At 37.5% G+C, this 26,514-nt stretch overlaps 1 pseudogene; it reads left to right on the top strand.

The window, feature by feature from the left end:
* The first annotated feature begins 18,271 nt into the window (after positions 1-18,271).
* LOC140870749 (uncharacterized) lies at positions 18,272-26,216 on the top strand (annotated as a pseudogene).
* Positions 26,217-26,514: the final 298 nt, after the last annotated feature.

The following is a 26,514-nucleotide window of genomic DNA, read 5'->3' as shown; positions in this document are numbered from 1 at the left end:
TTGCAAGTGGTAATGAATCTTGCCAACTAATACCAAAGTCTAGTACTACAGCTCTCAGCATATCCTCAAGTGTCTGGATAGTTCGCTCTGACTGTCCGTCTGTTTGAGGATGATAAGCTGTGCTCAAATGCAATTGAGTACCAAGAGCTTGTTGCAAGATGTTCCAAAAGTGTGATGTAAATCCAGGGTCTCGATCTAAAACGATATATTTTGGCACACCATATAATCTTACCACTTCTCTGACGTAGATTTCTGCCATTTGATCGTGTCTATACGTCATTCTGTACGAAATAAAGCATGCTAATTTCGTCAATCTATCAATAATCACTCAAATGGCATCGCAACCTCTGGATGAACGTGGTAGCTATGTAACAAAATCCTTGGAAATGTGATCCCATTTCCACTCTGGAATGGATAAACTCTGCAATAGACCACCTAGCTTCTTTCTTTCCGCTTTCACCTGTTGGCAATTCAGACATCTGGATAAAAAATCAGTCACATCTGACTTCATTTGTTTCCACCAATACTGCATGTTCAAATCATTATACATTTTTCTGCCACCAGGATGAATACTGAATCTACTGTTGTGAGCCTCTTTCAATATCTTCTGTTTCAAGTCTGAAACATTTGGAACAACCATTATATTATTCACATATAACACATTATCAGCACTGACCTGATATTCAGATTAATGCCCAGATCTGACCATATCAATCGATTTATGAATACTCGTATCCCCTTTCTATGCTTCTTTGATTATAATCAAAAGTTCTAGTTCTGCTGTAATAGCACAAACTCTGATAGGTTGTACATCTGTTACAAATACTAATCCAGAAAGACAACAATCTTCGACCAAATAAGAAACACCTATCGTAGACAAGGACGAAGAACATACCTTTCTACCCAAGGCATCTGCAGCTGCATTGGATTTCCCTGGATAGTATTTAATCTCACAATCGAAATGTTTTAGTAAATCTAGCCATCTACGCTTTCTCATATTCAATTCTGACTGTGAAAACAAATATTTCAAGCTTTTATGATCAGAAAAGATTTCAAATTTCTCACGATAAAGATAATGTCGCCATATCTTCAATGCAAAGACGATAGCGGCAAGCTCCAAATCATGTATAGGATACCGATTCTCGTGTGGTTTTAACTGTCTCGAAGCATAAGCAATCACATGACCTCACTGCATAAGCACACAACCCAAACCCCTGTGAGAAGCATCACAATATACAACAAAATCACCCGTACTTGATGGAATCGTCAAGACAGGTGCACTTGTAAGCCTCTTCTTCAACTCTAAGAAACTAGTTTCATAAGCTTCATTCCAGACATACGGCTTATTTTTCTGAGTCAATTGCATAATAGGCTTGGCAATATTGGAAAAATCTCTGATAAATCTGCGGTAGTATCCTGCTAAGCCCATAAAACTCCGTATTTTTGGCACTGATTTAGGTATAGGCAAATTAAGCACAGCCTCTACCTTGCTTGGATCCACTGAAATTCCATCACCTGAAATAATATGGCCAAGAAACACAACTTTCTGCAACCAAAATTCACATTTTGATAACTTGGCATATAATTTCTCAGTTCTCAAAGTCTGTAAGATGATTCTGAGATGTTCAGCATGATCATGCACATTCTTGGAATAGAACAAAATATCATCGATAAATATAATGACAAAGTCATCCAAGTATTTCTGAAATACCATATTCATCAATCCCATAAATACTGCAGAGCATTGGTTAAACCAAAAGGCATGACAATGAATTCATAATGTCCATACCTTGTTATGAAAGCAGTTTTAGGGATATCTTCATCTCGTACCCTTAGCTGATGATATCCGGATCGTAAATCAGTCTTAGAATAGATAGCTGAACCATGTAGTTGATCAAACAAATCATCTATTCTAGGTAATGGATATTTATTCTTTATAGTTACCTTGTTCAGTTGTCGATAATCAAAACACAACCGCATAGAACCATATTTCTTTCGTACAAAATGTACCGGAGCGCCCCAAGGTGAAACACTCGGCCTAATGTACCCTTTTGCAAGTAAATCTTCCAACTGATCTTTCAACTCCTTCAATTCAATTGGTGTCATTCTGTAAGGAGCTTTGGATATCGGTTGCGTTCCTAAAATTAGCTCAATACTGAAATCTATTTCCCAAATAGAGGCAAACCAAGAATTTCATCAGGAAATACATCAACAAATTCATACATTACCGGAATATCTATCACTGCTGGACTGGATTTTAAAACGTCTACTGCATAAATAAAAAAATCCTTATGCCCCTCTCTGCAATAAACGGGTCAGGGATAACATTGATATCAAAGGAATTTTAGCTCGAGAACCCTTACCATAGAATTTCCATTCTTTTGCTATTTCAGGTCTAAATATAACAACTTTCTAAAAATAGTCAACGGTCGCCCTGTACTTGGTTAACATGTCTATGCCAATAATACAATCAAAATCGGATAAGTCAAGTACTATTCAATCGAACTCAATCACATTCCCGTCATATTGCAAACACAGTGTTGAATCAATCGAACAAATACAATACCTTCACCCAAAGGTGAAGAAATAGAAACAACAGTAGGCAATGGCTCAGACGATAAAGAATGCATCATAGCAAATTGTTCAGATATGAATGTATGTGATCCACCTGTATCTATCAACACACAAGTGGGATAACCAAAGATAAAGAAGTTACCTGCAATCACATCATCAGGTGCTGCCTGAGCCTGCTCCTCAGCCAATCCAAACACTCTTGCTTGTTGCCTAGGTGGGTGAGTCACAGTCTGGATTCCACCTGGTCTGGTCTGTTGCTGAGGCTGAAATGAATGCACTTATGGCCTTTCTGCTTGAGGTACTGGTCGAGAAGAACTTGCACCAGTTGTCCTTTGGGGGCACACCTTGGCATAATGACCTGGTTGGCGACAGATATTAAAATTACCTGATATACCTCTACACTGATCAGTAGCATGTCGACCACCACACTTGCCACAATAAACCCCTGAATCATTAGTTCTTTGCCCTAAACCAAACTGCCTTTGTCCACTAGAACTGGAAGAACTACTTCATGCCTTCTTGAATTGCTTCCCTTTAGGCCTGAATCTAGAATCCTTTCTGCCGCTGCTTCCTCCCTCAAACCTGGGAGATGGTTGCTAAAACTATGGTGAATTCTGGGGTAATACTGAGGGTACTGTCAGTGAAAATGGCTGTGGACTGAACGGTGCACCTCTTTGTCTCAATAAACCTGCTTCTGCTCCCTCAGCTTTATTCAGTGCTTCAGCAAAGTTATTGGGTCATCCACTGTTCACTAAGGTAATGTTGTGAAAAATCCTCGCAAGCGTACGAGTGTCAAGTTTTAATATAGTGATAAAATCAGATATCGATCCCACATGGAGTAAAATGAAAATATCCAGTGCTTGTAATTCAAATAGTCCAAACTTTATCTAGAAAATCAATATTTGAGAATTTTGCAGATAAATAAAATAATTAAAGATTTTTGATAAGCACGCACACAACTTTCAGATAAAAATCAATCAGAGAAAAATGGTCTAGATATAAATAAAATTGTTGGCGTTGATAGTTCCTCGAGCGATTCCAGAATAGTGAGCCTGGATCGTCGGCCTGAAGTGATCTCTGATTGGCACCAGAGGAGCTTGTTGTGCTTCATCTTCAGCCATGTTTCTTAATTCTTCTCTTCTAATTCTTCTTAAAGCACGTGCAGTGCGCTCGATCTCCGAATCAAAAAGTAGAGAATTCGCACTTTGAGATCGTCGCATAGATTGCAATTAAAAAAAAGAAATTAATTAGAAACTTAAAAATAAAATTAAAAAAAAACTCTAAATTAAAATCTTGACTAATTGGTAACAAGACTAAAAAATAATCAAAATTTACTCCCCGGCAACGGCGCCAAATACTTGTTGTGAAAAATCCTCGCAAGCGTACGAGTGTCAAGTTTTAATATAGTGATAAAATCAGATGTCGATCCCACATGGAGTAAAATGAAAATATTCAGTGTTTGTAATTAAAATAGTCCAAACTTTATCTAGAAAATCAATATTTGAGAATTTTGCAGATAAATAAAATAATTAAAGAGTTTTGATAAGCACGCACACAACTTTCAGATAAAAATCAATCAGAAAAAAATGGTCTAGAGGTATAGATATCACCTGGTTTCAACAAAAATCAATCCTAATTAATTAATCTTCATGAATTCCAGTCAATTAATAGCCAAGAACGCTTAAGTGTATTATTCCCTCTCCCGAATGCCGAATAAAATATATCAACTACAATTCAATTCCAATATCCCTATTAAGAATCTACTTGCAGTGATCAATTCAAAACAATGTTCTTTTTAAAAGCTCTGTTAAAATTATACACTCTCTCGAGTTATATAAATAATTAACAGTGTATTTTCTATTGGTCGTATTCAAAATCTCCTCTCCCGAGTGCCAGATTTCAAATAAATATTACAAATCAATTATTGATCAGATAATTGAAAAGACAATCAATTCTAGAAAAAAAACAATTAATCTAGAAGAAACTCAATTCAATAAAATCAAAAATTCATGAAAGCGTCTACACCAGGTTCCATCCGACCTCTAGACTATAAAAACTTAGTTCATAATAAAATTCTGAATAAAACAAATCATATTCAAAAATCCAAACATATTCAAAATTAAATAAATAAAAGAAAACAAATCCGTCGTCGACGTCGTGTCCGGTCGATCGATCTTCATCTTCGTTCTTCAGATAAGCTCCAGATTCTTCAGAAATCACGATCAATTCACAAATATTTCTCTGATACGTATTATGTGTGGCGGCTCTTTTCTATTGTCTGATAAAAGAATCCTTTTTATAGTGTCGTGTAAAAGCCCACTCAAAAGCCCAAGAAAATATTAAAGTTTCCTTCCCGATAAAAATTTCCAACTTCAGATTTCGCGACGCGCGGGCGCAAAATGGAACTTAGCGGGCGCGCATAAGCTACTGGAATCCACTTTCTCACGTCTTCAGAAACTTGCGCGTTAGCTCTTCCTCAATTCCTATTTAGCGCCAAGTTAAGCGCAAACCATTTGGGCCCATAAGAAAAGCCCATTAACTTCTTTCCTTTTCTTCCCCCTGTACGTTTCTTCTCTTCCTTAATTTTTCCTTTCTTTTATTTTCTTTTTTTTCACACAATTTTCTTATTTCTTATTTTCTTCCACAAATATTCTTCTTTTCCATTAATTTCTTCTTTTCTCCACCAAATGTCCATAATTTCCTACGAACACAAAAACAACAAAACACCCACATAAATCAGCTCGAAACCAACAATTAAGATCATATATAAATTAAGTGTATAAAATACACTTATCAAATACCTCCAAACTTATACTTTTTCTAGTCTCGTGCAAAACTAATAAAAACAAATTCTTCCAAAAATCAAATCATCAAAAATCAACAAGACTAGTCAAGAAATATTATGGATCAACGACCTCAAAAAATAATTTCAAAAATTTAAATCCAATCCTATCCAACCAACTAACACTTGAAAGTTTCAGTCATAACAAAATAACCGCATAAACTCATAATCTCCGCAACTCACGTTTCAAAACACCCTTATCCAAGTTCAATTCACACATTCATAGATCATGAGGACTTTTCAAGGTAGAATAGGATCAAATATAGGATATTAATAAAAAACACTCACAAATAGGTAAATGCAAAGAATAAGAGTGTGTGCGTGTTTCGATCAAAATTCATAATCATTAAAAGCATCAATCAACATTCCATAGGCTAAATTTCTCGCAACTCTTCTCCACTAGTATATTGGACAACTGAGACTCGGTAAATAGGACTTAATCAGCTTGTAATGTAAGGCCTGGCTCATGGCTATAAATGAAGGAATAATAATTCAAAAATAAGGAGTAATTTATATTTATGCTCTAATTACGACTCCTTTTAATTCACAATTTCACACTTTTTTCACTTCATTGATTTTTCAAATTTTTCTCTTTTTATACCAACAATTTTTTTCAACCACATTTTTTTTTCAAGTCTTTTTTTTTTCTACTACCTTTTTCTTTTCATTTCATCCACCACACCATTCCATTTTTCACAAATATCAACTAGGAGCATAAAACATTTTAGCATTCAAATTACTCCCTTAAAGGTAGGAAATAGTGTTTAGGCTATTCAGGTAGTCAATGTATGACATTGAAATAATGACAAATGGGAGTTTAATCACACGTTTACACGCATGCCATTCGATTTTCAATAATGCTCAAACAAGGTACTAGGGATACTTGCTTAAATAGGTAGCTTGAAAGGCTCAAACGAATTCATAAAAATTTCCTAAATCATACCTAATCACAGTTTTGCCCGTATTTTGCCTCGAAGAGTGTCCGAACTAGTTCTAGACAAGTCTCAATCCACAATCAAATCATACAAATATCAATCAGTGCAGAAAAAATAATCATCAGCAGTAAACGATGATTTTCACAACAAAAATTCAGATTTTTCCATACCTCAATGTACTAATATACGTGTAGGCTCAAATGGGCAACTAAGGATAAATTTTGTCAATAAAAATCAGGCCCAAAAATTCAAACAATGACTCGATCATATCTATGTCTGTATATCTCAAAAATCAGATTCAAGTATTAATCAAAGAGTATATAGGAAATTGTTGATCCAATTGGTTCCATTTTTTTTCAAAAATATTTGTCAGATAGGTAGACAGTCATGGATTTCAGTTATAGCACAAAAATTTTTCTTTCATCAGCCATGCTTCCAATTCTTTCTCGACTTCTTTTCAACTCAACTCAACTCAACTAACACTCCTAAACTCAACAAAAATTTTTATCTATGAAGCACAATACAATTCAACGAAACAAAATATCAACCAACCAAATCAAACACTAAATCAAACATTGATTTACCTCCCCCCCCCCCTCCCAAACTTAATGTAAACATTGTCTCTAATGATTAAAAACAATAAAGAGACAAGGGATGCATACCTTTGACACCGAGCATCAGTACCCGGCGTTATAAACTTCATATTCATGAAAAATAATGCCCAACCGCAACCACAACGTATAAGAGGTGGATAAGCACCCTATGAACATCCAAATTAACCTGAAAATAATCCATACACGCAATAAGAGAAGACGAAAATGAATCTCGAATCAATCAAGACAATATTGCTAGAAGAAACACAAATCCATGGCATGGCATGCTTCGGATAGGCTATTGCTCATGGTGTAAGCTTGGTTTGATGTCATGCGAGGATTGTGGGCTTTAATTTGCTGGGTTCAGGGCTGCGTAGTGCTAGGATAGGTGCGTTGTAGGATGCTTGGTTGCTCTTGGAGGAGGAGATCAGGTGGCTTGCACGTTTTTGCATGGTGAAGCGCAGATGGAAGCTGGAGGGCGCGATTGCGCTTAAAGAAGTGCAAATGAGAGCTTGTTAGCACAAGGTAGTGGTGTGATAGGTTGCGCGATTGCGCTTTGTTTCTGCGCTAATGATGATGGCTGGTTTGCGCTTGAGGCTGCGCTATTGGTGACTGGTGGTGAGGAAGTTTCTTGCGCGATTGCACAGGGAGGCAGCGCATATGGGAAATGAAGATGCGCGTTTGCACTTAAGGGATGGCGCAGATAAGGATTTGTTTGCACATGAGGAGGCGCTGATGGGTTGTTGTTTGCGCAAAGATTAGAGGAGGTTGCATGCGCGTTTGCGCTAGGTGTTGCGCAAGTGGCTTGCGCAATTGCGCATAGGATAGCGCAGAAGAGGGATGCTTCAATGCGTAGAGGAGAGGCGGGCGCTGGATAGATGACGAGCGGGCGCGTACGAGCTTCTGCCAGAAGCTCTAAAATCCTGAAAAAAAATTCAAACATTTTATAGTTTCAGGCCTCCAAAATTCCCAAAAATAATTTCAAAAATCAGAAATTAACTAATGAACAAAAAATAAAAATTAAAGCATAAAACAAAAGAATAAAAATAGAAAAGAAATAAAAATAAAATAAAACAAAAATTTTGGGTTGCCTCCCAAAAAGCGCTTGGTTTAAAGTCGTCAGCCCGACTTTCACCGGTATCAAGTCTTTCCCTTTTCCTTCACTCTCCAAATAAATTCCACGAATGTGCATTTAAATTTCGCGTTCTTTTTCTTGGCTTTCGTAGTTGAATTTGGCGCTTTCTCCTTCGATGAATCAACCGCAAAATCGGCTCTTTGACAACCCTCCAACTTCATAACCGGCTCAATTGAGCATAAGTCTTTGATGGGTGGATTAGATGTCTTCTTGAATAAATTAAAAATCACTCTCTCGCCTTCCATACCCATCGATAATTCACCCTTATTTACCTCGATCTTGGTATCCGCAGTGGCCATGAATGGTCTCCCCAAAATTAAAGGCATATTTCCGTCCTCCTCCATATCTAGCACAACAAAATCCGCAGGAAAAATAAATTTATCTACTTTTACCAGAACATCTTCAATAATTCCAAGAGGATATGTAATAGATCTCTCAGCCAGCTGCAATGAAATCATTGTGGGTTTCACCTCACCAAGTCCTAAGCTCTTGAAAACAGACAAATGCATTAGATTAATGCTAGCTCCTAAATCGCAAAGTGCATTAATAAAATAAGAAGAAATAATAGTGCAAGGAATATTAAAACTCCCTGGATCCTTCAGCTTTTGTGGCATCTTCTTTTGGAGCACAGCACTGCACTCTTCCGTTAAATTCACAACTTCATTCTCTAGCAGCCTCCTCTTCTTGGATATCACCTCCTTGATGAACTTTGCATAGTTCGGCATTTGCTCCAAAGCATCAGCAAAGGGGATGTTGATGTGAATTTTTTTGAAAATCTCCAAGAATTTGGAGAACTGCTCATCAAGAGCCTTCTTTTTGAACCTCTGTGGATATGGAAGAGGAGGCTTGTACATCAGTTTTGTCTCAGCTTCAATCTCCTTCTCCTCAACTTTCTTCTCTTCAACAACATCTTTTTCAGGCGTCTTGCTCTCAGGTTGGCACTCTTCTCTATCTACTTGCTTCCCACTCCTCAACGTGATAGCATTGCACTGTTCCTTGGGATTCACCTCAGTATTTCTAGGGAACTGGCCGCGGTTGTTGTCTTTCAGTGCATTCGCCAACTGCCCTATGCTAGTCTCCATAGATTTCATCATGGCACCCATATTTACCACATGTATCTCCAAGATGTCAAGGCGAGACTCAGTTCTCGCCATCCTCTTAACTGATTCCTGCACAAAGGTACTAGCCACATCCTCCAAAGACAACTTACCATCACCCTTATTAGTATTGTTAGCATATGAAAAATTTTCATTATTCTGCAAATTAGGGTGAAAAGTATTGGGAACAGGATTATCTCTGTAAGCTCCATAACCTCGGTAGCCATTAGGATTAATATAATTAAATTCCTCTCGGGTATGTGATCCTTCAACTCCAATTGAATCTGCAACATTAATCTTATTCAAAGAAGCTACCAGTGTAGTTAGTTCAGATAATTGAGCAGTGATGGATGTGAGAGGATCCACTGCATACACTCCAGCTGGCTTCTTTACTCCCATATGCTCAGATGACCATTGAAAGCTATTGACCGTCATCTATTCCAGCATCTCGTAGACCTGTACATGGTCCTTTGCAAATATAGTGCCTCCAGCCACAGAATCCACATTCATCCTCGTAGGCGCATTCAGTCCATTGTAAAACCACTCGATCTGTTCCCAATCTGCAAAATTGTGGTTAGGACAACGTCTAAGTAATTCTTTGTACCTTTCCTATGCCTCGTAGAGCTGCTCAGTGTCCATATGCCTGAAAGTGCTGATCTCTATCTTCAACTGGGTGGACTTGGCAGGTGGAAAGTACTTTGCAAGAAATTTTTCTGTCATCCCCTACCAAGTAGTAATGCTCCCTGAAGGTAGTGATTGAAACCAACTCCTTGCTTGATCCCTGAGAGAAAAAGGAAACAAGCGTAAACGAATAATATCCTCAGACACACCATTATTTTTTACCGTATCGGTTATCTCCAGGAAAGTGCGTAGGTGTAGGTGAGGACCAGCAGTGGCGCTCGGCCTGAAGTGATCTCTGATTGGCACCAGAGGAGCTTGTTGTGCTTCATCTTCAGCCATGTTCCTTAATTCTTCTCTTCTAATTCTTCTTAAAGCACGTGCAGTGCGCTCGATCTCCGGATCAAAAAGTATAGAATTCGCACTTTGAGATCGTCGCATAGACTGCAATTAAAAAAAAAAGAAATTAATTAGAAACTTAAAAATAAAATAAAAAAAAACTCTAAATTAAAATCTTGACTGATTGGTAACAAGACTAAAAAATAATCAAAATTTACTCCCCGGCAATGGCGTCAAATACTTGTTGTGAAAAATCCTCGCAAGCGTACGAGTGTCAAGTTTTAATATAGTGATAAAATCAGATGTCGATCCCACATGGAGTAAAATAAAAATATTCAGTGTTTGTAATTAAAATAGTCCAAACTTTATCTAGAAAATCAATATTTGAGAATTTTGCAGATAAATAAAATAATTAAAGAGTTTTGATAAGCACGCACACAACTTTCAGATAAAAATCAATCAGAGAAAAATGTTCTAGAGGTATAGATATCACCTGGTTTCAACAAAAATCAATCCTAATTAATTAATTTTCATGAATTCCAGTCAATTAATAGCCAAGAACACTTAAGTGTATTATTTCCTCTCCCGAGTGCCGAATAAAATATATCAACTACAATTCAATTCCAATATCCCTATTAAGAATCTACTTGCAGTGATCAATTCAAAACAATGTTCTTTTTAAAAGCTCTGTTAAAATTATACACTCTCTCGAGTTATATAAATAATTAACAGTGTATTTTCTATTGGTCGTATTCAAAATCTCCTCTCCCGAGTGCCAGATTTCAAATAAATATTACAAATCAATTATTGATCAGATAATTGAAAAAACAATCAATTCTAGAAAAAACAATTAATCTAGAAGAAACTCAATTCAATAAAATCAAAAATTCATGAAAGCGTCTACATCAGGTTCCATCCGACCTCTAGACTATAAAAAATTAGTTCATAATAAAATTCTGAATAAAACAAATCATATTCAAAAATCCAAACATATTCAAAATTAAATAAATAAAAGAAAACAAATCCGTCGTCGACGCCGTGTCCGGTTGATCGATCTTCGTCTTCGTTCTTCAGATAAGCTCCAGATTCTTCAGAAATCACGATCAATTCACAAATATTTCTCTGATACGTATTGTGTGTGGCCGCTCTTTTCTATTGTCTGATAAAAGAATCCTTTTTATAGTGTCGTGTAAAAGCCCACTCAAAAGCCCAAGAAAATATTAAAGTTTCCTTCCCGATAAAAATTTCCAACTTCAGATTTCGCGACGCGCGAGCGCAGAATGGAACTAAGCAGGCGCGCATAAGCTACTGGAATCCACTTTCTCACGTCTTCAAAAACTTGCGCGTTAGCTCTTCCTCAATTCCTATTTAGCGCTAAGTTAAGCGCAGACCATTTAGGCCCATAAGAAAAGCCCATTAACTTCTTTTCTTTTCTTCCCCCTCTACATTTCTTCTCTTCCTTACTTTTTTCCTTTCTTTTATTTTCTCTTTTCTCACACAATTTTCTTATTTCTTATTTTCTTCCACAAATATTCTTCTTTTCCATTAATATCTTCTTTTCTCCACCAAATGTCCATAATTCACTATGAACACAAAAACAACAAAACATCCACATAAATCTGCTCGAAAACAACAATTAACAATTAAAATCATATATAAATTATGTGTATAAAATACACTTATCAGGTAAACACATCTGGATTGAGGCCATTAATAAACTGATCCGCCATAGCTTCATCAGTTACTGTTATTTCTGGGGCAAACTTCAAAAGACTTGAAAATTTGGCCACATATTCTTCAATATTCAAATTGTCTTGCCTCAGATTGGAAAATTCAGCACCCTTATCTTTCCTATAGAAGACTGGAAAGAAACGTTGGTAGAACTCAGTTTTAAACATAGACCAGGTGATAGTCATACATCGATGTTCCAATGCTCTCTTTGTAGTAATCCACCAACTTTTGGCCACTTCATGGATTTGATGTATTACCAATCTGATACGACGATCATCTGAATAATCAAGCGAGTCAAACAATTGTTCAACATCTTCTAGCCAATTTTCACACTCATCTGAATTTTCTGTGCCTTTCAGTGTTGGCGGTTTAAACGACTGAAATAGTTTCAACAGTGTTTCCATTGGTGTAGCTATAATATCCAAAAGATCAGCAGATGTACTTCTCTGTGCATTCTGAGGTTCTGCCCCTGTCTTTGGTACTGGTGTTGGTTCGGCCTGAGGAACAGCCAATGTCTGCATAGTGACTGGTGCTTGATGAGGAGACATATCTGATTATCAAACATATTAGTGCATAAACAATATCATATTCTGCACTTTATCCCATCCTGCTCTGATTAGCATTCTCATGCGTTCTTATGAGAATTCAGGTTCTGACTAAAGATAATCAGGAATAATAGCTCATACAAAGCATACATTTATATTGAAAGCACCGAATCATGCAATCACATAATTCTTGTAAAATAAAGCATGCTCACATGTAAAGCAAATCATCATAGCTAACAGACAATCACATGCAATATAAAACAATCAGGCAGACTCAATCTAACCCGCTCATCAACGTCTATCTTAATCAAGAAACTTATGCTCTGATACCACCTATTGTGAAGGCTCGGGTCGCTAATTCAATTCATAGGGCAATTACTATTTAAACCAAGTTCAAATCAAAAAGACCAAAATTTTTATTTTTTTTACAAAGTAAGCACCTCGCTCGATCAGACACAAGTAACCGATCGAGCGGGCTGAAAACTCCAACTCTCGGGTTGGAAAAATCAAACATCTTGCTCGATCTGTCATAATCAACCGATCGAGCGAGCAGAAAATGAAAACTCTCGAGTTTGCAAATGATCATGCCTCGCTTGACCAGTCACAAGTTACCGATCGAGCGGGCTGAAAACTCCAACTCTCGGGTTGGACAAATCAAACATCTTGCTCGATCGGTCATAATCAACCGCCAAGCGAGCAGAAAATGCAAACTCTCGGATTTGCAAATGATCATGCCTCGCTCAATCAGTCAAACACAACCGATCGAGCGAGCATACTCTGCTCAAAAATGTGCAGAATACTTTTGCTGTCAAATTCTGTTCCAAGCTTGATTTCTCTACCTTTTTCAATTCCACAACATGTTAACTCAATACCGAAAACATGTATAAACATATGTCTCAGGTTCAATCACAATATTCTAGGTTATTACAACAACTACTAGTTCAAATATCCAAACTAGCTAAGATACAAACAAGTTTAAAAATTTCTTCAACATACCAACCATTACTTGGTTTCTAGAAAAGTTAACAACTATTGAACAAACATCACAGCTAGGACCCGAGTCCACACGTGCTAGACTTTCTCTCAAGCTATCAAGGTTGTCTCTGACTAGCTCATGTCCCTTCTATTGCTATGCATACATACAAAACAAAGAAATAGCCGAATAACTCCGGTGAGAAATATAATTCCCAGTATAAATGATATGAACATGCTATAATGCTAATAAAAATTCAATGAATGTTCCAAAGGAAAGATTATCAAGTCTGATACAAAGAATTATTAGATCTTGGGATCCCGAAAGATAAAATATCCAACTAACCACCGACTCTCCCTCTCGAGGTGGCGTCAAAAATATTAAATTCCCTGACTTTGGTACAATCATAGTAAGTCATCTAGCTCTAAGATTAAATCTATATCCCCTTGCCACTTACTACAACTTACCAAACGTCAATTGCAATCTAGGCCGTCAGGCCCTCTATGCGGCTTGGTTTTTGGCTCAAGATGAATGCATACAAAACTGATGCATTAAGCTATAATCTATATCCAACAACCTAAAACCAAAACATATAACTCCTACTAGTCAAACAAATTCACATTATACATACAAACAAGCAAGCAACTAAGAATACATGTATGTGGTTTAGGGAATTCGAGAAGCATATCTGTCTCGAATATTCTATCCCTTCGTGATTGTATCGATTTATACCTTTCTTTGTCGATTCTGAAAGGACTTCAAATCTGAAAAGAGTATAGCAAAAATAACACCTATCAAAGGCTGCTCCAAAGTATAGCAAAGTTCAAACTAAAATGACTTCAAACCTCAAGATTTACTATCCCAAATCGATTGTTGAATTCCCGAGTTCGAATACCTCAAACCAAATATGAAAATGAAGTTTCACAAGCTCAAAGATCAGCTAATCATTCAATCTCAAGCATAGCTAACTCAACAAGATCAAAAACATATTAATTCGGAAATCGACGGAGCAACGGCTAAAAACCGGCAACCGAATAAATATCCAAAGTACTATACCAATCCTACTACACCATAATCTTCAACATATCATCCATATACATACACGTTCAACACATTTCTGAAATTGAGGTGTTCGAATTTAGCTTCATAAAATAATAAGAAATCTGAAAAACAGTTTTTTTTTCGACCCGTATTCGAAATCATATTCGGTACTAGCTCATAGATGCATATAGCCAAGAATAATAAAAACCCATCTTCAACATAAAAATAAAATATGAGAAAACTCAATAAAATTTGTACCAAAACTTAGCTCTCAGAGCGGTGATCGCAGATATGTATTTATTTCAAATTTCTGACGGTCGGATCGAAAATTAACGGAGCTTGAAACGGCTAAAAATGGCGTTTTCCACCTTGCTGTTTTCTTCTTCCCTTTTCTGATATGTTTTCACGTGTAAATAGTATACATCAAGTGGGAATGTTGATATATATAACATAATTAAAGTTTAGTCCTTGCACTTTTGGATATTTGCAATTCAGTCCCCAGAAAAATGATTTAATTCAATTTCAATCCTTATTCATTTAAGAATATTAGAATTTAAGTCTAAACTCAAAATATTCCCAAATTAAATAGTCTCAGATTAAAATTAAATAATCCCGGACCTTACACCTAGTGATAGAAAAACCAGGGGCAGAGCCTCCCCAAACACGAATCCAAAAGGAGTAACTCATCACCGATGGAAACTGCCATCACTCACATCTCACGGGATGTAGTACAGTACGTATGAAAATATGCATGTTTTAAAGCAATAAAACATGAAGAACACATAGCAGAAACTCATGCAACACATATATCATATATCATGCTGGCCATCTCAGTCAGTACTTACGTACCTTTCTAAGGCAGTCCTAGCAGTCCCACTCTAGGTTCCAAGACTAACATCAGCTCTACAATGTAAATACCATGCATAAATATTTAAGCTCTAAAAGCCTTAACTAAGCTATTGCATAATACTAAATAATTTAAGGAGACCATAGCTATACCTGCGTCCGTTGTCAGCCCGTTGATGACGACTATCCCTTAACTAGTGGCACAACCCTGCTGCAGCTGCACAGCTACAAGAACAACTCCGATACTCAGACATCGCTTCGTTACTATGTCAGACACTGTCTGAATATACTAAAATATATATTTATTCTACTCCAACTCTAAAATAAGAGTACCCAAAGCCCTAAAATAGAGCCACGCGGGCGAAGGAGAGAGGTTGGTGCGAGTTGGAAATGAGCCCCTCAGTTTCCTTTTATAGACGAGGGTTCGGACCGTCCAATCCCACCTTTGGATCGTTCAAACTCTGCATGTTTGACAAGTTTCACTACCAGCACTTTGAACCGTCCGATCGAGCACTTCGGGTCTTCTGAAATCGAATATTACGTCACTCATGACGTCACCCTCTCAGACACCTGTCTGGCTACTGTTCGGACCGTCCGATTCTAGACTTTGGATCGTCCAAACTCTACTTCCAGCCAATCAGATTATTTTCCTTATCCCATCTTATCTAATGAAGATCGGATCGTCTGATCCCTCTTTGGATCGTCCGAACTTCACCCTTCCGAATATCTTCAGGCCCTCCGAACTCGTACACTTCGGACCAACCAATCCTAGGTTCGGAGCCTCCAATCCGGCGTAAGACTCGGAACATTCATGTCCATTTTTTAGTGTCACTACACTTTCTTTAAGAGTTGGAGTAGTTAGTAGTATTTTTATAGTTAGCGGACAGTGTTCGTATGATGCGATCATGGATGGCTCGCATGCTGATAAAGTGACTAAGGATCCGTTGGAGATGCCACGAGGACCGGTTACGAGAGGCCGAGCTCAGAAGTTCAAGGAAGCACTTCAATCCTTGATGTTGAAGTCGCAAGAGGGCGTTGGATTTCTTGATATTCAATTCGGAGGTAGTTATCACCTTATTGAGGTCAAAGGAGGTCAAGAAAGTGAAGAAATTGAAGACCTTGTTCGCAGCCCAGGCGCGCCCGTGCCCTTATTTTGCGAAGAAGAAGCGCGCCCGCGCCCCTTGATCGCGCGCCCGCGCTTACGGATGCCAAATTGATGAATAATTGTGCGAGCCCTCGGCGCGCCCGCGCCTTACAATTGGTGCGCCCGCGCCTTGCCCTGCGCAACAAAGGCGCGCCCGCACCTAGCACTAGCGTGCCCGCCCCGATTATTTTACATGCACCGAAGGTGTTTTGTGTGTGTGTTCGGGATTTTTAATATTTTGGAATTATTTTGCTTATTTTAGGTCTTTTATTCCTACTAGGAAACTTTAGGAGATATCTTTGATATCTTTTTGATTTATTTTGCATTATCTTTCAATATTTTGGGTTGTAATATAAATACTACAACATTCATTATTTTAAGAACAATTAAGATTTTCAGATTATTGAATTATTCAATACAAAATTCTCTCTAGAATTTTATCAAAGCTTTTGCTTTATCCAAAATCAAACTTATCAAAGTTTCATAGCTTTGTGGCGTTTGTCAATCGATTTTCAATTGGGTTGTCAAAGACAGGTTCCTTTGAAGGTCTAATTGAATCTTTGATTTTTTTCTATCGTGAATTCTCTGTTGCTAGTTACAGGTTCAACTAGAGGTGGAGATTTCAAAATTCTGTTACTTGTTTCAAAGTCGGGACAAAACCTTTGAATTCTTTTGTTATCGAATTGAGGTGCGATTCATTGAAATCGTGTTGCCTTTCATACAGAAGATTCATATCATTTGGATTCAAAGCAAAGGTTTTGATTCAAGTAAGTCTATCCTTCTTTAATCCATATTCTTTTTTCGTTCTTCGTTCAACTTTCCTTGTTCTTCGTTCTTCATCTCTCTCATCTCAAATTTCTGTGTCTTTCTTTCAAACTTGTTACCCAAGTCTCGTGTATTGTGCTACAAGTTATAAATTCAAAAAAAAAAAGAGAAAAAATCAAAAAAAAAAAGTCAAAAAAAAAAAATCGGTCAAAAAAAAAAATTTGAAGGACCGAGAAAAAAAAAAAAAAGCTTCAAAAAAAAAAATTATAAGAAGCAAGATAACTTGTGGACAATTTTCGTTCTTGTTCATCCTTAGGTGCAAGTCAAAATTCGAGCATCCATAAATTTCTTCTTCTTGTTTTTGTCAATCTTTGAGAGTCGATCTTCGAGCGTTTAAAAGCTGTGAATTTGAGAGTTTGATTCACTTTTACACAAAGCTAAAGCCTACTTAAATTTTGAGTGGAAAGAAAAAGAGTGTTTGAGTGATTCGTTTGGAGTGAACTGTGAGAACTTGTGTGAGGAATTTTATCACTAACCTTTTCTTGAAGGTACCATGAATCCTAATAAAGATGCTAGTGAAAGTGTGAACCAAGGAATTTCCAAGGTCCAAATGGATGCATTGATGGGGCAGTTTACTAGGGTGATGAGGTCGGAGTTGGAACCTCTTCATGAGCGAATGAGTAGATTGGAGGAGAGTAGTGGTAGTGGAAAAAAAAATAAAGATAGGAAGGGGAATAATTTTGAAGAAGATGAGGAGAGTTTTGATGAGAATTGGGATGGGGAGAGGAGAGTACATGGGGGTAGACATAGGCGAGAAGCAGTACGGGGAAAATATGCGGAGGGGAGTAAGGAGGATGGAAATATTAGTAGCATTAAGATGAAAATTCCAGCGTTTCATGGGAAATCTGACCTAGAGGCGTATTTGGAGTGGGAGAAGCGCGTGGAGTTTGTGTTTGATTGCCATCACTATTCTGATCTTAAGAAAGTGAGGTTGGCAGTGGTTGAGTTTGTAGACTATGCGTTAATCTGGTGGGATCAATTAGTGACCACTAGAAGAAAGTATGGGGAGCCGCCTATTGAGACGTGGGAGGAGATGAAGCGTGTCATGAAGAAGCGGTTTGTGCCTAACTATTATTATCGTGACATGTACAGGCGATTACAAACTCTGAAGCAAGGTCCAAGGAGTGTGGAGGATTACTACAAGGAGTTGGAAACCACGATGATCCGGACCAACATTGAGGAGGATAATGAGGCTACAATGGCCAGATTTTTGTGTGGATTGAATAGAGAAATCCAAGATCAAGTGGAGCTTCGCCACTGTTTTGATTTAGATGAGATGGTGCAGACGGCCATGAAGGTGGAGCAGTAGCTCAAGAGGAGAGGAGCTGGTCGACTTCCTACAGGTGGAGGATCGTCCACTTCTTGGCGTCCAAACGTTGCAAAACGGGAGGACAACAAGCCGGTGTCCAAACCAAAATTTGACACCAAATTGGAGGCACCAAAACAAGTGAGTAAAGGTACACCTGAAACTACTAATACTCATTCTAGGGATATTAAATGTTTTAGATGTCAAGGACTTGGTCATATTGCCAATCAGTGTCCTAATAAAAAAATTATGATTATGAATGCTAGTGGTGAGATTGAGTCTGAGAGTGAGGAAGAAAATTATGATAATATGCCTGCGTTGGAGGATCCTGATGAGGAGGGATATGATGCGGTGGTTGGAGAATTTTTACTGACTAGGAGAGTGTTGAATGTGCAACAAAAGGAGGAGGAATAGCCTCAAAGGGAAAATTTATTCCATACTAGATGCTTTGTGAATAACAAAGTATGTAGTGTTATTATTGATAGTGGGAGTTGCACTAATGTGGCGAGTTATGAGCTGGTTGAAAAGTTGAGTTTGTCTGTTATAAAGCATCCTCAACCTTATAAATTGCAGTGGTTTAATGATAGTTCTGAAGTGAGAGTAACTAGGCGAGTTGTGGTACCTCTCTCAATTGGTAAGTATGTAGATGAAGTGTTATGTGATGTGATGCCTATGCAAGCTTATCATATTTTGTTGGGTAGGCCGTGGCAATTCGATAGGAAGGTGATACATGACGGTTTTAAAAATCGTTATTCTTTTACCTTGAAAAAGGAGCCTATTGTATTGTTACCGATGTCTCCAAAGCAAGTGTTGGAGGACCATTTGAAAAAGAAAAAGAAAGAAGAGGCCGGAAAAAAGAGTGAACAAAAAAGTGAGATGACCTTAGAAAAAAAAATGAGAAAAAAAAAGATGAAAAAAAAATTGAAAGAAAAGAGGCCGATAAAAAAATATACATGGCCCAAAAGAGTGAGTTGCGAGAGATTCTACATGAGCATACTCCACTTGTGTTGATTTTCTATCAGGAGTTTCTCCTTAACACAAGTGATATAGCCGGAAATCTTCCGAGCAATGTTGTTTCTCTTTTGTAGGAATTTGAAGATTTATTTCCGGAGGATTTGCCTCAAGGATTACCACCTTTGAGGGGAATTGAGCATCAAATTGATTTTGTGCCCGGAAGTGCATTGCCGAATCGTCCAGCCTATAGGAGTAATCTGGAGGAAACAAAAGAGCTACAAAGGCAGGTAAGTGAACTTCTTGATAAGGGTTTTGTATGTGAGTCTATGTCTCCTTGTGCTGTACCTGTTTTGTTAGTGCCTAAGAAAGACGGTTCATGGAGAATGTGTGTTGATTGTAGAGCCATTAACAATATTACCATCAAGTATAGGCATCCCATTCCTAGACTAGATGATATGTTGGATGAATTGCATGGTTCTAGCATATTTAGTAAAATTAATTTGAAAAGTGGTTATCATCAAATTAGGATGAGAGAAGGCGATGAGTGGAAAACTGCTTTTAAAACCAAGTATGGCTTGTATGAGTGGTTAGTTATGCCCTTTGGATTAACTAATGCACCTAGCACTTTTATGAGATTAATGAATCATGTCTTGCGTGCTTATATTGGAAAATTTGTTGTGGTATACTTTGATGATATCTTGGTGTATAGAAAAAATTTGAATGAGCATGTTGAACACTTGAGAATTGTGCTAATCACAATAAAGGCTGAAAATTTGTATGCTAATTTGAAAAAGTGTGTGTTTTGTACAAAAGAACTTGTGTTTCTTGGTTTTGTTGTGAGTGCTCAAGGAGTCAAGGTTGATGAGGAAAAGGTAAGTGCAATTCGAGATTGGCCAATGCCTACTTCTATTGGTCAAGTTCGAAGTTTTCATGGTCTTGCAAGTTTCTATAGAAGATTTGTAAAAGATTTCAGCGCTTTGGCGGCACCTATGACTGCGGTGATCAAGAAGAACGTTCCATTCCATTGGGGCGAGGAGCAAGAGAAGTCTTTTGATATTATTAAGCAAAAATTAATTAATGCTCCTTTACTTGTTTTACCTAATTTTTCTAATACCTTTGAAATTGAATGTGATGCGTCAGGTATAGGGATTGGAGGCGTCTTGATGCAAGGTGGGCGACCAGTTGCATACTTCAGTGAAAAGCTAAGTGAAGCAGCATTGAATTATCCTACCTACGACAAGGAATTCTATGCCTTGGTTCGTGTGCTTGAGACTTGGCAGCACTATTTGAGGCCAAAAGAATTTGTGATTCATACGGATCATGAGTCTTTGAAGCATCTCAAAGGACAACAAAAGCTGAACAAGAGACATGCCAAGTGGGTGACGTTTGTGGAAACTTTTCCCTGCGTTATCAAGTATAAGCAAGGGAAGAAAAATGTGGTAGCAGATGCTCTATCACGAAGGTATGTACTTTTATCTACTCTAGATTCTAAATTCTTAGGATTTGAGTATGTGAAAGAGTTATATCCTAGTGATCTTGATTTTGGTGAGATGTACGCGTCATGTTTGCATGGTCCAAAAGATAAATTCTTCATACATGATGGGTATTTGTTTAAGGAGGATAAGTTGTGTGTTCCTAAGTCATCTATTCGTGAATTACTTGTTAAGGAATCACATGTGGGTGGTTTAATGGGGCATTTTGGATTGGCTAAAACTTATGGAGTTTTGCATGAACATTTTTATTGGCCACATATGAAGCATGATGTTGAGAGAATTTGCGAAAGATGTGTGACTTGTAGGAAAGCGAAGTCTAGACAACAACCACATGGTTTGTATACTCCACTTCCTGTTCCTAGTGAACCGTGGGTAGATATCTCTATGGACTTTGTTTTAGGACTACCAAGGTCTAAGAAGGGGAGGGATTCAATTTTTGTAGTGGTTGATAGATTTTCTAAAATGGCTCATTTTATTGCGTGTCATAAATCTGATGATGCATCTCATGCTGCGGACTTGTTCTTTAATGAAATTGTTAGATTGCATGGCATGCCTCGGAGTATTGTGTCTGATAGAGATACTCGTTTCTTGAGCTACTTTTGGAAAACGTTATGGTGCAAACTTGGTACTAAATTACTATTTTCGACTATATGTCATCCCCAAACGGATGGTCAAACTGAAGTTGTTAATAGAACGTTAGGAACTTTGTTGCGTACTATAATTAAAAAGAATTTGAAGAATTGGGAGGAATGTTTGTGATAAGTGTATTTTATACACTTAATTTATATATGATTTTAATTATTAATTGTTTGTTTCGAGCAGATTTATGTGGATGTTTTGTTGTTTTTGTGAGTGTAGGAAATTATTGATTTTATGTGAAAATGAGAGGAAAAATGAGAAAAAAAGAATAAAAGAAAGGAAAAAGAAAAGAAGAGAAAATTGAAGAGAAGAAAGGAACGTTCAAAGAAAAGAAAAGGAACAGTGTTGGGTTTCTTATTGGGCCTTAAAAGTTTAGCGCTAAAACAAGCGCTGATGAGGAAGGGAAGAAGAGCTAACGCGCAATGCTATTGAAGACTGGAGAATTGGAAATTACGAGATTGAGGCGCGCCCGCGCCTTCACTTGAGCGCCCGCCCAGTCGCTGTGTTTTGGAAATTTTATTAAATCGGGCAATTAATTCCTGGGCTTGATTTTGTGGGCTTTTGCTGAGCAATATAAAAGGAATTGAATCAGACTTGAAGGAGAGGAGAGCCGCCACACACATTAGGATATCAGAGATTGAGATCGTGAACTTTGGTGATTTTTCTGGAGCTTAACTGAAGAACGAAGACGGAGTTCGATAGTCCGGACACGGCATCGACGACGGATTTGATTTATTATTTTTATTTTATTCTGAATTTATGTTGAATTTTCTGAACATGTTTTGTTTTATTCAGAATTTTATTATGAACTAAATTTTTATAGTCTAGAGGTCGGATGGAACCTGGTGTAGACGCTTTCATGAATTTTTGATTTTATTGAATTGAATTTCTTCTAGATTAATTGTTTTTTCTAGAATTGATTGTCTTTTCAATTATCTGATCAATAATTGATTTGTTATATTTATTTGAAATCATTGCTCGGGAGAGGGGATTTTGAATAGGACATTAGAAACTACACTGTTAATTATTTATACAGCTCGGGAGAGTGTATGATTTTAACAGAGCTTTTAAAAAAGAACATTGTTTTGTGATAGATCACTGCGATAAATTCTTAATAGGAATATTGGAATTGAATTGTAGTTGATAAACATTATTTGTTGCTCGGGAGAGGGAAATAATAAACTTAAGTGTTCTTGGCTATTAATTGACTGAAATTAATGAAGATAAATTAATTAGGATTGATTGTTGTTGAAACCAGGTGAAATCTATACCTCTAGACCATTTTTCTCTGATTGATTTTTAATCTGAAAGTTGTGTGCGTGCTTTTAAATCTCTTAATTATTTTATTTTTATTGCAAAATTCTCAAAGTTTGATTTTCTAGATAAAGTTTGGACTATTCTAATTACAAGTACTAAATATTTTCATTTTACTCTATGAGGGATCGATATCTGATTTAATCACTATATTAAAACTTGACACTCGTACGCTTGCGAGGAATTTTCACAACAATTTGCCATTTGTTGAGTTTGCATATAATTGTAGTGTGCATTCTACTACAAACTTTTCACCTTTTGAAATTGTGTATGGTTTTAATCCTTTATCCCCTTTGGATTTGATGTCTTTACCTATGAGTGAAAGGGTTAACATGGATGGTAAGAAAAAGGCGGAATTTGTGAGAAATTTACATGAAAAAGTGAAGGCGAACATTGAGAAAAAGAATTTGCAGTATACAAAGCAAGCAAATAAGGGAAAGAAGAGAGTTGTGTTTGAACCAGGAGATTAGGTATGGTTGCATTTGAGGAAAGAGCGGTTTCCTGAAAAACGACGCTTCAAGCTTCTACCTAGAGGCGATGGACCGTTTCAAGTATTAGAGCGCATCAACGACAACGCCTACAAATTAGATTTGCCAGGTGAGTATAATGTCAGTGCTACTTTCAATGTTTCTGACTTATCTCCGTTTGATGTAGGTGATGAACAAGATTTGAGGACAAATCCTTTTCAAGAAGGAGAGGATGATGCGATCATGGATGGCTCGCATGCTGATAAAGTGACTAAGGATCCGTTGGAGATGCCACGAGGACCGGTTACGAGAGGCCGAGCTCAGAAGTTCAAGGAAGCACTTCAATCCTTGATGTTGAAGTCGCAAGAGGGCGTTAGATTTCTTGATATTCAATTCGGAGGTAGTTATCACCTTATTGAGGACAAAGGAGGTCAAGAAAGTGAAGAAATTTAAGACCTTGTTCGCAGCCTAGGCGCGCCCACGCCCCAGACTCGCGCGCCCGCGCCCTTATTTTGCGAAGAAGAAGCGCGCCCGCGCCCCTTGATCTTGCGCCCGCGCTTACGGATGCCAAATTGACGAAGAATTGTGCGAGCCCTCGGCGCGCCCGCGCCTAGCCCTAGCGTGCCCGCCCCAATTATTTTACATGCACCGAAGGTGTTTTGTGTGTGTGTTCGGGATTTTTAATGTTTTGGCATTATTTTGCTTATTTTAGGTCTTTTATTCCTACTAGAAAACTTTAGGAGATATCTTTAATATTTTTTGATTTATTTTGCATTATCTTTCAATATTTTGGGTTGTAATATAAATACTACAACATTCATTATTTTAAGAACAATTAAGATTTTCATATTATTGAATTATTCAATACAAAATTCTCTCTAGAATTTTATCAAAGCTTTTGCTTTACCCAAAATCAAACTTATCAAAGTTTCATAGCTTTGTGACGTTTGTCAATCGATTTTCAATTGGGTTGTCAAAGACAGGTTCCTTTGAAGGTCTAATTGAATCTTTGATTGTTTTCTATCGTGAATTCTCTGTTGCTAGTTACAGGTTCAACTAGAGGTGGAGATTTCAAAATTTTGTTACTTGTTTCAAAGTCGGGACAAAACCTTTGAATTCTTTTGTTATCGAATTGAGGTGCGATTCATTGAAATCGTGTTGCCTTTCATACAGAAGATTCATATCACCGTAGTAGTGGCCAAGCAGCTGAGCTTTGGCAAGGAGTCTAAGGGTCATAGTAGGGCTGTGCCCAAGCTCTGTGGCATTCGACATCAGCGGGCTGAGGACGGATGTAGGTATAGCTCTAGCTCCTTACAAAAAATAGGGAGTATGCTATAGTTTAATTAAGGCTTTTATAGCATGGTAGGTTTTGTTTGTCATGCAAGTTAATGCATGGTTATATTATATTGTAGTGCTGCAACCTGCATGGTAGGCTTAGAACCTAGATGGGAGCATCTAAGATCTGCCTTAGTAAGGTACGAAGTACTGTTCGAGATACCCTGACTGAGTATGCATGTATTATGTGATGCATTGTTTATATGACATGATTTTATCTGCATGTATTATGACATGGTATTATGTTGCATAAATGATCATCTTGAGCTTTTATCCTTGTGATATCCTGTAATAGGGTGTTTATCCTATCCTATCAATAGATGGTTGGACACATGGAATAGTGTCAGGTCACCATCAGTTTGGTATATAGGTCACCTCCCAAAGCGATGACACAACGTGTTATATACCCAAGGCCCAAGTCTGTTCTTGATCAGATATTCTTGACCTCGAGTCATGGCACCCATGCACATGCATACATGCACATATAATATTGTATACTCATACTCTTGTACTGAGCATTTTATGCTCACGTCCAGTTATTTTTCTGTTGTCTGGAAACCCCATTCGATGGGGCAGATAGCAGATAGTTTTCCTGAGGTTGAGGAGATTAGGTGGTGACCGAGGCAGGATTGCAGGGTTAACCACTAAGTTATACTTTTCTGGTATTAGTATATTTAAGTTCTGCATTTACTCTGATCAAGTTTATTTATTGATTAATTTCATGCTTAAGCTTTTGATTAGTAGGTGATCACGGTGCGAGTCACTACATATTTGTGTATCAAGTTGTATAAGTACTTGAAAATCGTTGTTGAGTATACTCGAGTGTGAAGCCGAGTTTATTTAGTTGTTGTGGCTATCCTTGGAGCCTTTAAGGCCAAGTGTTTCGAGTTGTTGTGAGTCTATTCTTGGAGCCCTCAAGGCCAAGAGACGCGGTAATTGTGTTATTGTTGTATCGGCTAACTTGGAACCATCAAGGCCAAGACAAAGTGCTAGTGATATCTTGGTTAATCGATCTTAACCAACAAGGGGAGACGTAGACAATTTATCGTCGAACTTTAATAAACATAACCTCTCTTATTTACCGTTTTATTTACTTTCCGTCATTTACTTTATTTAATGACTTCATTTATATTTGACTGCCCTAAGTCTTCTGCTTGAGTTTTTTACAAAATCATTTTAAATTGCTAAAGTTGCCAATAGAATCTAATTTCCCCCCCCCCCCTACATTAGGTTCTTACATATGCTATTGATGTGTCCACGGGGATTATGGCTCTTGAGAAGTTTCCAGTTGTCAGTTAGTACCCAGATGTTTTTCCCGATGAGATTCCAGGGCTTCCCCCAGTCCACGAGTTTGAGTTTGGAATTGAGTTCGTGCCTGGGATGACAACGATTTCTCATGCACCTTATCGTCTGGCTCCATTAGAGATGAGGGAGTTGCAGCAGCTGCTGCAAGATTTGTTTGACAAGTGATATTGATATGAATCCTCGTTGTATGGAAAGAAAACACGATTATATCAAATCATACTCTCAATCCAATAACAAAAGGAAATCAAATAATTTTTTCCGACCTTGAAACAAGTAATGATTTTGGATTATTCACCTCTAGTTTACTTGAAACTAACAACAAACAATCACAAAGAAAATAATTGATCTCAACGAAACCTTCAGAAAACTTGTTTCCGACAATCCACGAAGAAGAACAATCGACAAACGCCACAAAATTTATGAACTTTGATAAGTTTGATTTTTGTAGAACAAAGCAAAGCTT

The sequence above is a fragment of the Henckelia pumila genome, unplaced genomic scaffold (assembly GCF_033568475.1).
Source record: "Henckelia pumila isolate YLH828 unplaced genomic scaffold, ASM3356847v2 CTG_19:::fragment_3, whole genome shotgun sequence".
Taxonomy (NCBI): domain Eukaryota; kingdom Viridiplantae; phylum Streptophyta; class Magnoliopsida; order Lamiales; family Gesneriaceae; genus Henckelia; species Henckelia pumila.
This window is presented reverse-complemented; position numbering and strand designations above follow the sequence as displayed.